Below are 11169 nucleotides of genomic sequence, written 5' to 3' on the forward strand. Positions count from 1 at the left end.
TGACAAGAAGCAGAAACCCAGTTGTGGCTGTCTCTTTAGATGTCTTCCCATTGGCCAGTTACTCTCTGTATGAAATAATACCACCTACTTCACAAACTTTACTGTTCCCTGCATAGTCAATAGGACCTATGTCAAAGAGAAATAGCAGTGGACACCTGCTAAACTTTGCAAAAGAGATTTTATTCAGACTGCTGCAGTGGGAGAGAGACTCCAGGATAAACTGAGCTCCACTCCAACCAACACAACAGTGCTAGGGTTTTTCAAGGGAAGCCCAAGAGATCAAAATGGGCCAAGAGGAATTGAAAACATGGCAGTAAAGTGGGGCTAGGAGGACCATGGAGCAAAACAATGTGGTGTGGAGCAGCCAGCCTTGGGGAAATGGAAGAGTGCAGAGGGCGTGGGGAGGAAAATTCCTTAGAATGTCTAGGCTAGGTACATTCTTAACACCTCAAGGTACGTTTTGCAGTTTGGCAGTATTACCACTTACGAAGCAAAGATTCTGCCCAGGGGTCATGATCAGCCTTTATGGTCTGGCTGAATTCAGACAGAAGTCGTTGAGTCTCCTAGCACAGTGCTCAAGCAAGTCCTTTTTGTTTTGAGGGAGCTCACGGCTCATCCCTGACTTAAAGCTGAGTTGCAAAGCAGTCGATCAACAAGGAGGCAAAGAGAGGGACAGAGGGGGAGAAGGGGTGACAGTAATCCATGGCCCAGGTTGCGAGTCTTCCTTATGAAATGCTGTGAAGCTGAATGCCTGAGTACACTAGAGGGGTGCTGGAAACCACACAATAAATGCAGCTTACTGTCCTGGAGTAGTGATTTACCTGAACAAATAAGTCATTTTGAGCACATTTTAAATACCCACTCTCCTCCAAAGCAACCCAGGATTTATCTATCCTGCTTACTGTTATCCCAAAATTTACCATGTCAAGCTTCCATTATTTCTTTTTCCCTCCTCCACTTTCTCTTCTGTTTTCCTCTTCCTTCTTTTTTCCTTCCTCTATCATTCTTTGACTTTTATTTTATATTACAGGATGTGTGAAAAATTAAGAATGAAGAATAACTATTTCAATCTATATTTTTAGAATAATTAATCATTAAATTTCAATCCTTATAATCAAGATATATATGTATGGATATATATGTATATATAGTCAGAATATCTATCTATATATATGTGTACATATGTATATATACACATATATACAGATATATATAATACACATATATGTTCTGATGTCAAAATAGTTCAAAAGATTATAACTTTTGCCCTTTTTGACATACCATTTTGGTTCAAATTTTTCTATTATTTCCTTTCTTTTTGAAAGTGTTTTTATGACCTAATTTTAGAGTATTTCCTTTCAGTAATTAAGAAAAAAAAAACAGTACCGAATATTGTTAACACACAAACATCAATGTATCAAACAGTAATTTGAGAACATTAAAAACTTGAGTTCAGTTGAAATAGCTTTCTAAGATGTTTGATGTAGGCTTGATAATTTATTCAGATTTTTCTGGTCTCACAAATATAGCCTGAAAACTTGCCAAAAGGGATATAATTCCGCCTTCCCCCAACTTTCTGCTCCTATTTGGAATGCAAATTATTTCACAACCACATCTTACATGATACTGTAACTCTTTAACTTCTCTCTGCTAAACTGTAAAGAATAGGAATCTGTGTCACTGTCATTTGTTAGCTCCTCCAATAGTGGAGATGAAGTGGATTTCAAGAAGACCCTTGGAAAATAGCAGAGCCACAGGAAAGGTGACTTGAGCTTCTCTTGCTAGAGTTTGCTTGCTGATCCCAGAATCTTATTACTCATCTTTCTTCTTGATGGAGAGGCTGGTTGATTGACAAGCCTGCATCAGATGCATGTCTCAGAACTTACAAGCTGTCATCTCTTTTTTTCTAAGCAGCACCTTTTGTTAAGGATGATAAAACAAGTCCCTTGGAGATTCTATTTTTTTAATTCAAGTCTGGGGGAGTGAAGGGTTCCCATAGCTACTGCTATTGTTATCAAATTTATTTTAAATTTTATTATTTTTTTTAAAATGCCAGTCTTTGGCTGATAAAGTGTTTGCTTCCTAGGATGATTGTTGCGAGGTCAGTATCACATCTGTCACTGTGCAGTAACCTCAGCATGTCCTTTATTGAAAGTTAGAAAGAGAATTTTCTTATCTGCCTGTTTGAATTATAAGACAGCTCTGAAAATCTTTCAATTCTTTCTAGTAAGGTAAACTCTTTACTCTTTAGTTACCCAGAACTTAAAAAATCCTAAGGAAAAAGACTCCTGTTAGTTTATGAGTAGCGTTCATTAAAATTATTGCCCTTGATGAGAGAGGTGAGAAGACTGTGATTAACTGAAGAGAGAAATTTGCTTTTATTTCAGTTTTATACATTAGGAAGCTATGAAAAACTCTTTTTAATAATATATACCAAACACCACATATGTGTCAATGGCAATGTTAAGATTTGAGAGCATATAGATAACTAGATCTCGTTTTCTCTCCTCAAAGAATTATGGGTTGGAATAAGAGACAAAAACATGTAAACACTTACTTTAAAATCATGCATGCAATAAAAAGTGTATAGATAAATATTAATAGGAATGCAGATGTGGGATCTTAATCTCTCTAGGGCTTGTGTGAAGAGTTTGTGGGAAGTCCCTAGACTGACAGAGGACAATGATGGATAGTGGAAAGGGAAGGGCAGGGTGTTATCTACAATGTGCCAGGTGGTTGTCATTATAACATGATCGAAGACAAGGTGTCACATAATAGTTTTACAGCAGTCATTTGGTCATCATATGGGAGAAAATAAGGAAAAGTGGTGAGAAACTAGGTTGGTAAGGATGGTTTACTAAGTGGATCTATCCTGAAGTGCCACACAGAGCACTTGATCCCTTTAAATGGTGTAACATAGGGAAAACAAAGAAGACATCCTGCATACATAGGGTGTTTTAGTCAGTTTTGCACTGCTGTGACCAAAATGCTGGACAAGAACTACTTAGAAGAGGACAAGTTCATTTTGGCTCACAGTTTCCCAAGTTTAGTCCATGCTCAGTCACCTCCATAGCTCTGGAAATGAAGTGAGGTGGAGCATCATGGGAGAAGTGTATGGAGGAAGAAAACAGCTCACCTCATGATAATCAGACAGCAGAAGGAGAGAAAGAGAGAGAGAACAGGGACAAAATATATAATCCTAAGCCATGTCCCCAGTGGCTCACCTCCTTCAGTCATGCCCCACTTGTCCACAGTTATCATACAGTAATCTATTCAAATTGCTAATCCAAGATGGGTGTGGTGATGCACTCCTTTAATCCCAGGGAGTTGGGAGGCTGAGGTACAAGGATCACAAGTTTGAGGCCAGCCTCAGCAATTTAGTTTGATCCTAAGCAATTTAGCAAGACCATGTCTCAAAATAAAAAAGGGTGGAAAATGGATTCTACTGTCATGTAAATTAAAAAGAACCAATAAACAAAGGGGATGTGGATGTGGCTTAGTGGTAAACTACCTCTGGGTTCAATCCCCAGTACAAAAAAAATATATTAATTGGTCAAATGGATTAATACACTGATTCAGTTGTAGTTTTTATAAGCTGATCAGTTCACTTCTTGCATTAACACAGGAGTTTTGGGGTGATACCCCCTCTTCACTATTCTAACCATAAAATAGGCAAAAGATATGTCTTGGGGGAAAATGACCCAGGAAGAGATTTGAATGGAGGCTTTGCTCAGGATAAAGGAAAGAAAAGAACACATTAAAAGAGAGGAATATGAGCTTTGTCATACAGGAAGCAACAAAAGGCTCAATTGCAAGAACAAAGCAGAGGTGGGGAGATCTATGCAATCTGGCATAGTGTGACAGTTTGGAAGGATATGGAAGTGTAGGACCAGGGCTGGGAATGAGTTATTCATTCAAATCTAAAGTGATAAGGGCTGCAATGAGGGTAGGTAGCATCAAGGGAAATAAGATCTGGTGCTGTCAGTAAGGAACGCCCTCACACAGAGTAACTGCTTATTCCTCAACTCCTCCAAGTGGCTCCACTGGACCCAGCAGCTCCCCCCACTCTGGTGCTTGGCTAGAATGAATCTCAGGCATGGCTGGCAATTATTTTGCATATGACCACCTTCGACTGTTATTTACTTTTTCTAGCACAGACTTTTGCCGGTCTTGTGGTTTTGGGGAAGGAAATAAATCAGACCAGAAGGAGCAGCTTGCTCAGCACCAAAATGGTTAGGAAAGAGATAAAGGGAAAGGTCATTTCATATTCACTTGTTCTGGCAGAGGGGAGGATCCACGCACATCCCTCTTGAGCTTGAGCCTTCAAGACAAAGGAAAGGAGGTAATGCAGTAGCAAGGTCTATGACGAAATAAAACACACGCTTTCCCTTCATGACACTCAGCCTCAGAAAAATAGACTCTTTCTGCATGGCTTACGCAATCTCTGGTTCACTCTGAGCAGAATTAAGGAGGCCTTTTTGGCCTCCTTAAAATATTAAAAGGAAAAAAACAAACAAAAAACCAAACAACAAAATAAAAACGAGAACAAAAAAACCCACCACCAAAAACAACCAGGTGAAGGAGCCAAGCATGCCTGATCTAAACACCAGGGCAGGTGATTCTGTGGAATAATTCACCACATACAATGCAAACAGACTTGAATTGGCAGACAATACCCTTTCATCCTAATGATTTATCTGAAAATTAAACAGCCTAACTCATGTCAGAATAGCAGTATTAATTTACAGGACTCAGGATGTGAATTAGAGAAAAACACTTAAAACATACACCAAGAAAGCATTATGGGAATGAAACTAAAGTACTATTTAAACTTTAAAAAAATAAAATAAAAATCTATGGGCCACTGCCATTTACATTCAGTTCACCCCGGAAATTGAATTGCAATGATATATAGATGCTATTAAAGTATAGATGTGGGGCTATATTCTGATCCCCAAGAGCTGCTAATTGAATTGTTTCTATGATAATGGATAAATGTTGAATAGCTCTGTGCAGACAGAAAAAAAAAATAGATTTCCTGAGATCCGTTTTATGCTCAACCCATAGGCAAAGCAAACTAAAGACATCGAGCATTTTATTCAATCTCTGCAAGTCCCCATCCTAAAGGTAATGTTTCAACCACTTTCCTAAATGATGATAAATACATGAAGCCAAGAGATCCAAAGGATGGAATTATTTTATCAAAGTTAATTCCTCCATGGAATCACCACCTTAAAGTTTTCTGTCAAAGGTGAGTCACCCAGGCAGAATTGAATTGTTACCTAGGCAAGAGGAGAAGAAAAGAAGATAGTGTGTGAAAGATTTGATACTATCTCTAATAGGCTTTTTCCTTTCTGACAGAGTTGGTTTAGCTATTTTCCAGAAATGAGTTTGAGGGGTGCATCTGTGTGTGAGAGAGAGGAAGCTCACACACATATGCTATATGCATAGCAGTCTCTAAAGTCATTTAAGACTTTTAAATTTGGATAATTGGAGGTTTTATAAAGTCTGATTGCCCTCCTGATTTACCAGAGAGATGAAAAAAATCAGTAAATATGTATTATAAAGGTAATACAAATTTATACGATATGTGGGTAGCAATGAAATAAATTCACATGGCTTCAAGGTTTCATTTGAGCACACTTATGAAAATTCAATAGCTTTCCTGAAATCTATCCCATCCATTTCTGCATGCAAAATTGGCTCCCAAGTGATATTCTTGGCATCTAAACATTTAACACCTAATGGATTCCAAAAGTGAGACAACACATTAAAATGTGAAAGCATGGTAAAATAGGTTCAAAGAATGGCAACAGAAATGAAAATCACAAATGTGGAGGATTATATTGAGATTGCAGGGTGGGACAAGTACTTATGTGTTTTATAGAAAAATTAAACCGATTTTTTTCCCCTTAAATAACTAAAATCACTTTCCAATCCTCCTTCATTTGGATCTCTTTTCATCAGTCTATTCCAACACATTCTCTTCACCTAATGGGGGTGATCCACAGACCCTGTGTCACTTGTCTTCATTTAAGTGCACAGTGTTGTTACAGCAGCACAGCAAAAGCTAATTATATTAGCCACCTACAATTTCCTTCATGGTTCTTACCCCTTCTCATTAACTCTTTACTCAGAGGATATTTTTGCAATCTCTGATCAACAGATTATCATTCCCATGTCTCTGACCACGATGACCTAGTCTACTTTATTTTGCCCCTATTTTTATCTATTATGAAATATATATTTTACATATAACTTTTATGTGTTCTAAGCTTCCTCCCACCTCTAGTATAATCTCTAGAGGAAATGGTATTTAAAATTGAGTCTTGCACATAATAAACAGAAAAATAAATACTTCCTACATGAAGTATTTTTCTTAGAAAGAACTCACCCCAGGAAGTTGTCTTTTTTTCTTTTTTAACAATTGGCAAAAATGTTATTTCTAAGCTGCTGATGAATCTGAGAATAAGGCAAGAACAGCTATATAAATCAGGAAGGAGGACAAAAACTTTTGATTTTTTAAATTTTTAAGTCTCCTAGTCCAGAAAAAGGAAGCAAAGAAAAATATACATTTCAGATTAATTTAAAATTAAAATTTAAGGGATGCAATATACTTCCAAGGCATCAATTAGAAATCAATTACTTTCAAACTAATGGAGACTTTTACAAATCTATTTCAACACATGTTTCAGAAATGTATGCTGGGAATACAGAAATAAAAGGACAGTCATTGTTTTCAACATTGTTTTGATTTGTGTGTTCGCTTTTAACAAAAAAAAACAGGAAGATTTGGAAGAAAGTGTGAATGTCATCCCATTATGTTGACCATGATTTTGGCATATCGTCAACCCTGGGTCTTCATGGGAGAATTTGTTTCAGTCCTCTGGAAGATACCAAAATTTGCAGAAGCTTAAGTTTCTTACATAAAAATGGTATATTTTTCAATTTTTCTAAAAATGAAATAATCCAAGTATATACTCACGTCACTACTTGTCTTGACAACTATCAGCTCTGCATTTTTAATTATACCATTCAGTCTTGATATGGCTCCAGAAAAGCAGATTAGCTTTGGAGACTGGAAACAGAAACAGTCCTAAACTGAAATAGTCCTAACTGAAAGCAGTTCCATGAAGATGACTTGAAAGATCAACAAAGGTTAGTCTCGGTATAATTTCCCCAAGCACAATGCTATGTAATCATGACTGAAATCAGGATGTTCCTCTCGGGGTTCAATGCTTGGCACCAGGGCCCTTAGGGAGCCATGTATTCTGATGACACTACTCTAAGACCAATTCCCTTCAGAAATAAATACATAAAAAATACTTGCAATTTGCATTTCATTATTTATTTTATTTTATTATATTATATTTGCTTTCTTTACATGGTTATTTCCTTCAACCCACTGTCTATTTTCTCTCTCTGGCTACTGTGTTTTCCTAATTATGTATAACAGTATGTGCTTATAAAAATAGAGATTTTTCTAAAGCTCGGTAAAATTTTCTTTAAACTATTGTTTTTCTTTTAATTTCAAGGGTTTTCCTACCATATTTAAAACTCTATAAATATTCAAGAAACAAAAGGAAAAAAACCAAAAGACAGTGATAATTGGAACTATTACAATTGCTCTCTTTGAGTATGAGTTTCATTTAGGTCCTTGTAGGATAACTTCACTGCTTAACAATAAAATATTATGGATAATTGAAAATCTAATTAAAAAAATCCAGATAAAATCCAGAGATGTAGCAGCAAGAAGATACATAAAGTTTAGAATATAGATTCTGAGAGTTGCCCCATGTACAAGCAAAAGGAAAATAGAGAATTCAGGAAAATGTCCTAAGCTAAGAATCAGGAAAAGAGCATACAGGTTAATATTTTGGTTATGTTTGATAGATATCAATCTCTCTTCAGAAGAAGATATAAAATACAATCGGTATGACTGACTAATATGCAAGTGGATATTAAGAATCAAAAGAGCTGCTATAAGATGGATACTATGGGTCCTCATTTAATATCATCATTGTAGTTTTAAAGGAAAACCTTATGGAATTTGAACATATCATCCATGGAAAGTCAGACACATAATACAGGTTTTTCATTTTCCATAAGGGACTATTTCCTGGACCCTGCCACAGAAAGCAAAACCCACAGACTCAAGTATTTTATGTAAAACGGCATAATGTTTGCATATAATCTACACACGTTGTTCAGTGTAATTTTAATTATTTCTAGTTTATTTATAATATATAACATCATTCAAATTATATGTAAATAATTGTTATTCCAAATTGCTTAGGAAATAATGATGTTATGGTTTAGATACACAATGTTCTCCAAAATGTTCATGTGACAATCCAGGAATGTTCAGAGATGAAATGATTATGAGAACTGTATCCTAATCAGTGGATTACTACATTTGATGAATTAATAGTAGTCTTCTGGGTTTGAGAAGTAACTGTAGGTAGATAAGCTATGAGTGGAGTAAGTCAGTCACTGAGGCATGCCTTTGAAATTATATTTTGTTCCTGGCTTGTTTATCCTTTCTCTCTCTCTTTCTCCCTCTTTCTCTCCTTCATGGCTGAAAACTTTCCTCTGACACTTCCTTCCGCCATATTTTTCTGCCTCATCCTGGGCCCAGAGCAATAGTGTCCGTTGACGTGGACTGAACCTCTGAAACCATAAGACCAAAATAAATAAACTTCCTTTTTAAAGTTATTCTTTTCAGGTATTTTGGTCACAGCAATGAGAACAAATCTAACACAAATGGCAGAAAATAAAGTTAAAAGCCTACATGTTCAGTACAGTCACAAGAAGAAGTAGAACCTAAATCCATGGAGGACAAACTGTACTAGGACAAAGTGTTCCTAACTAAGTAAAATTGATTATACTATTTTAAAGTTGTCATTGTCCAAAGAATATTATCCCTAGGATGATAAGGTAAAAGACAACACAAACACAGGGGTATGTAAACTTAAATAAATACATGGGAGCACAACTTGAATAGTAAAACAAATGAGTACAAATTGAAGGATGAAAAATGACTTAAATAATGTATAGCAGTTCTTAATATTTTCATGATCATCAAGATGTGATGAGGAGGTTCAAGAAGTTAAAGGTGTAGGTCAGTGGTAGAGCATATTACAAGGTCTTGGATTTAATCCCAGTACTCCTTAAAATGTAGTTTGAATTCTAATACCTCACACAATACACACACACATATATTTATACACATATATATTTATTCTGCTCACTGCTAGCCCATGTACTAAATGATGTAGGTAAACACATGGATAATAGTCATAACCTCTGCCCTGATTCAGTTATCATTGTTGTAGAAGCAGCAGAATCAAATGGATTGAATTTAGACTAGTGTATGAAATAAGGGGGAAGAAGAATATAGCTTAAACATGAATGTGGTCTTCAAAAATGAAGTATATTTCTTATGAAGTACTGAGTTCCTTAACACTATAAACATTTGTGCAGAAGTTCATCATTGACTTTAAGGGAATTTTCTCACATAAATGAAGGAGAATATATTAGACCAATGACCACTAATTACTTTCCAAACTATAAATTCTATGATTCCATATTAAAGGGGCTTAATATCCTTGATAAGGAGTATTCAGTTTACTAAGTACATTATACAGCAGTGGGAGAAATTTACAATCAAATTAATTGCCTAACTAGCTCTTGGAAACTATGCAGCCCTGTGTCTCTTCAATTATTACAACTGAATATGTAATATAATATGTAAATTGCCAACTTTTGTTTCTGATTGGCTTTGCAGAAGTTTAATCAGCAGTCTTATCTCCTCACGATTATAAATGTTCTCTTTGTGATTGCTAAAAAAAAAATGAGCAAGAAATGTTTTCATTGGCTTCTTGGAATGAAATGGTTTGTGGATGCCATCCAGGACTGTGGTTATGAACTTCTCCTTAACTATTTTTCACTACATCCAGTTTTTATCAGACCCTTTTTTTTATTTGATCTGTGAGGCACTGTGATGCACATTGTGCTTATGAATCCACATAATTGAGGCCCCTGACAAATGGCATCCAGCTTTATTTGTGACAATTGCCAGAAGGATAGGCTGCATGATGCATTCTGATAACTCTTAATAAGTGATAAATGTGGCACTGAGCTGAGTTTACATAGCACACCTGGTGCAGCAAACCCACACAGCTGTTACCAGGTGTGAACACTTGTTTACCAGCATCGTGGGCGCTTTGCTCCTTTGAGTCAGCCTCCCAGGTTCACCACTGCAGCTAAATGAGTCAAACTCATCTTAATAGTAGTGCTGCTAGTACCTGTGCTTCCAACATGCATTTGGAAGAAATCAGCATGATTGAAAAGTGACTTTCTTACAGTTCATCTCCGTTTGACCTTCCCAGATTGGGAACTTCATTTCCTATGCACATATCTGCTTACTCTGGGGTTTCTGCCAAAGAAGAGAGTTCTGCCATCCAGGAACACATTTACAATGATCAGACCTTGCTGGAGGGGAATATTCATGAATTGGAAAACTGCCTGAATTTACCCAGCAAGAAAGTTCAGAAATAGGGGAAAAAGGAGACTCTTTCCCTGGAGCATTTTAAAGCAGGTTAGTCTCTGGATTCATCTTGCAAGGTTCAAAATATATTGTCTCTTTTGGGCAGCTATTTTCTTTGCAAAACTACTTTGTACCCTAGGATTAGGGTAGCATACTTACTGTAAGAGTTCAACTACCTGAATTTTTAGGGAACAACTATACTCCAAGTATTTTTGATCCTAATTCCTTCAACTGTACTGTACATATAGACATTGAGACAATTTAACAGTATTTGGGTTGTGCTTGACACACGGGACAACCAGTAAGTACAGGATTCCCTGCTATGGGCAGGAAGGGTTTCTCAGACTGAATGTGAATTGTGATTGGTAAAGATTTTAATATAGAAAGATGAAATGTTTAAGCTAAACCAATTTGCCTTCAATTGAAAGGAGGGTACGTGCCAAGTTCAATTGGAAAGTAGGTTGAGAAATCATGAGATGGAAGGATGAGGAGTAGAGTCTCTTCCCTCGTGAGGCATAACTGAGGAGAAAATCAGCAATGAGGAGTGAGAAAGAGTGGCTGAGAATCAGCACGTGGCATGTGACAATCTTGGGTACAGTACCTTTCATACTGTGGGGTTT

The sequence above is a fragment of the Sciurus carolinensis genome, chromosome 2 (genome assembly GCF_902686445.1).
Source record: "Sciurus carolinensis chromosome 2, mSciCar1.2, whole genome shotgun sequence".
In the NCBI taxonomy this organism is placed as follows: domain Eukaryota; kingdom Metazoa; phylum Chordata; class Mammalia; order Rodentia; family Sciuridae; genus Sciurus; species Sciurus carolinensis.